General features: G+C 41.7%; 1 non-coding gene across 1 annotated transcript; it reads right to left on the reverse strand.

The window, feature by feature from the left end:
- Window positions 1-361: 361 nt before the first annotated feature.
- On the reverse strand, window positions 362-468 carry LOC114385550. The gene has a single exon (XR_003660919.1). It is a non-coding gene; the product is annotated as a small nucleolar RNA R71 (small nucleolar RNA).
- Window positions 469-4,002: the final 3,534 nt, after the last annotated feature.

Raw genomic sequence — 4,002 nt, forward strand, 5'->3', positions numbered from 1 at the left:
GAATGTTACGGAACCTCACTTAATTATGCAACGATGCTTCCATTTGATTTCCGGTGTGTCACGGAAACTTACGGATTCTGCATCATATATTTTTTTGGTTTTTTTCGGCATGTCCTGGAATTTCACAAATCGCCTAATGATGGGTGCCAAGCACCTCACGAGGACCAAAGAATGGTCGCATGTCATCAAGCAAAGGTCCCCGGACGAAATTAGGGTATGACACTTTCTAAAGGCTTTTCCTCATTCTCTGGAGGGAGTGGCAAAAGATTGGCTATACTACCTTGCTCCCAGTTCCATTTTTAGCTGGGATGACCTTAAGAGGGTGTTCTTGGAGAAATTATTCCCTGCATCTAGGACCACTGCCATCAGAAAAGACATTTCAGGCATCAGGCAACTTAGTGGAGAAAGCTTGTATGAGTACTGGGAAAAATTCAAGAAATTGTGTGCAAGCTGTCCTCACCACCAGATTTCTGAGCAACTCCTTCTGCAGTATTTCTATGAGGGACTTAGCAACATGGAGAGGAGTATGATTGATGCTTCCAATGGTGGAGCCCTTGGTGATATGACTCCTGTTGAGGCTAGGAATTTGATTGAGAAGATGGCTTCCAACTCCCAACAATTCAGTGCAAGAAATGATGCTATTGTTCTTAGAGGAGTCCATGAGGTGGCCATGGATTCATCTTCATCTACTGAAAATTAAAAGCTTGAAGGAAAACTTGATGCCTTGGTCAACCTAGTAACACAGCTTGCCATGAATCAGAAATCTACACCTGTTGCAAGAGTCTGTGGTCTATGTTCTTCTGCAGATCACCATACAAATCTTTGTCCTTCTTTGCAGCAATCTGGAGTCAATGAGCAACCTAAAGCTTGTGTTGCAAACATTTATAATAAACCCCCTCAGCAGTAAAACCAACAACAGCAGAATAATTATGATCTTTCAAACAACAAATACAATCCAGGTTGGAGGAATCATCCAAATCTGAGATGGAGAAGTCCTCCACAACAACAACAACTAATCCCTCCTTTTCAGAATGTTGTTGGCCCAAGCAAGCCATATGTTCCTCCCCCAATGCAGCAGCAGCAACAACAACAAAGACAACAAGCAACTGAGGCTCCTCCTCAACCTTCCTTAGAAGAGTTAGTGAGGCAAATGACCTTCCAGAATATGCAATTTCAGCAAGAGACAAGAGCCTCCATTCAGAGTCTAACAAATAAGATGGGGCAGATGGCTACACAGTTGAACCAAGCTCAGTCCCAAAATTCTGACAAATTGCCTTCATAAACTATGCAGAATCCGAAAAATGTGAGTGCCATCACCTTGAGGTCTGGCAACCAAATTCAAGTGCTCCACCAGTAGCAGCACCTGCACCTGAACCTGTCAAGCTTCATTCTATACCTGAAAAACAGGATGAGATAGTTGCACAAAAGAGAAAGCTTCCTAACAAAAATTTTCATGCAGGTGGACCTTCTTCTAGTAATTCTGACTTACAGCAGCCTCCTATCCCTCTTCCATTCCCACCTAGAGCAATTCCAAACAAAAAAATGGAAGAAGTGGAAAAAGAGATCTTGGAGACCTTCAGGAAAGTAGAGGTGAACTTACCTCTGCTAGATGCCATCAAGCAGATTCCAAGATATGCCAAGTTTCTAAAGGAACTGTGCACCCACAAAAGGAAGCTCAAGGGCAATGAACGGATTAGCATGGGCAGAAATGTGTCAGCATTGATAGGTAAATCTGTTCCTCACATTCCTGAGAAATGTAAGGACCCAGGTACTTTCTGTATACCTTGCATTATTGGGAACAGTAAATTTGAGAATGCCATGCTAGATCTAGGAGCATCAATTAGTGTCATGCCTCTGTCCATTTTCAATTCTTTATCTCTTGGACCTTTGCAATCTACAGATGTGCTGATTCATTTGGCAAATAGAAGTGTTGCTTACCCCGCAGGTTTCATAGAGGATGTGCTGATTCGGGTTGGTGAACTTATTTTTCCTGTTGATTTTTATGTTCTTAATATGGAAGAGGGATTTTCGCATGGTTTAGTTCCAATTATTTTAGGCAGGCCATTTATGAAAACAGCCCGAACCAAGATAGATGTTTATGCTGACACATTGTCTATGGAATTTGGTGATGTTGTTGTTCATTTTAACATTCTTGATGCCATGAAACATCCATCTGAGGATCATTCTATTTTTTATGCTGAGATAATTGATCAGATTGTTAATAATTATATGTTTCATTTTGATTCTGTTCTTTATGGTAGGAAACATCCATTTTTATCTGATCTGCATGCTTGTCATTCCTTATGCATTGAATCTGAATTTGTACTTGATCATATGTTTGAATTTGATGCTGAGAGTGAATCTAAAATTGATATTGATTACATGTCTGGTGATGTTTTACCTCTTGAGATTGATTTTCTAGAGTTAGATAGAACTAACCATGTTTCAGGAAGTGCACATACCTCTGACTTTCTTTATGAGGTACAGGCTGAGAAACCACCCTTTTCTACCATTATCCATCCACCCACACCAGAATTGAAGCCTCTGCCATCAAATTTAAAATATGCTTACTTGGATGATAGCAAAAGTTTTCCAGTAATTATATATGCCTCCCTTGCTGATGAGCAAGAGGAGAAGCTGTTATCAGTTCTCAAGAAGCATAAGAAGGCTATAGGCTGGACCCTGGCAGACATTCCTGGTATTAGCCCATCCACATGTATGCATCGGATAAATTTAAAGGATGGGGCTAAACCAGTAAGACAGCCACAGAGAAGACTCAACCCGGTGATTCTTGATGTAGTGAAGAAGGAGGTAACCAAGCTTTTGCAAGCTGGAATCATTTATCCTATCTCCGACAGCCAATGGGTGAGTCCCGTCTAGGTGGTTCCTAAGAAGACAGACCTCACCGTGATAAAAAATGAGAAGGAGGAGTTCATTCCTACAAGAGTGTAGAACAGCTGGCGAGTCTACATTGATTATAGGAGGCTGAACCAGGTAACCAGAACAGATCATTTTCCCCTGCCATTCATTGATCAAATGCTTGAGCGCTTGGCAGGTAAATCTCATTACTGTTTTCTTGATGGTTTTTCTGGTTATTTACAAATTCATATTGCTCCTGAGGATCAAGAAAAGACCACATTCACTTGTCCCTTTGGTGCTTTTGCCTATAGGAGAATGCCCTTTGGCCTTCTTCTCCTACCATGGTTCCTCCCACTGTTCAGCCACCACCCACACCAGAGTTGAAGCCCTTACCAGCAACCCTCAAATATGCTTACTTGGAGGACAAGGAAAAATTTCCAGTGATCATTTTTGCCTCCCTTGATGCTAAGCAAGAGGACAAGTTGTTGCTAGTTCTCAAGAAGCACAAGAAAGCCATTGGATGGACTTTAGCAGACATTCCTGGTATTAGCCCATCTACCTACATGCATAGGATACTTTTAGAGGATGGAGCTAAGCCAGTGAGGCAGCCACAGCGGTGACTCAACCCCGTCATTCTAGATGTGGTGAAAAAGGAAGCGACCAAGCTCTTACAAGTTGGAATCATCTACTCCATTTCTGAAAGCCAGTGGGTGAGTCCAATCCAAGTGGTTCCTAAGAAGACAGGCCTCACAGTGATCAATAATGAAAAGGATGAGTTTATCCCCACAAGAGTGCAGAACAGCTGGCGAGTCTGCATTGATTATAGGAGGCTGAACCAGGTAACCAGAAAAGATCATTTTCCCCTGCCATTTTTTGATCAAATGCTTGAGCGCTTGGCAGGTAAATCTCATTACTGTTTTCTTGATGGTTTTTCTAGTTATTTACAAATTCATATTGCTTCTGAGGATCAAGAAAAGACCACATTCACCTATCCCTTTGGCACTTTATAGGAGAATGCCCTTTGGCCTATGCAACGCCCCTGGTACCTTCCAACGGTGTATGCTTAGCATTTTCAGTTATTTTTTAGAGACTTGCATAGAGGTGTTTATGGATGATTTTAATGTTTATGGATCCTCTTTTGAT

The sequence above is a fragment of the Glycine soja genome, chromosome 14 (genome assembly GCF_004193775.1).
Source record: "Glycine soja cultivar W05 chromosome 14, ASM419377v2, whole genome shotgun sequence".
Classification (NCBI taxonomy): Eukaryota; Viridiplantae; Streptophyta; class Magnoliopsida; order Fabales; family Fabaceae; genus Glycine; species Glycine soja.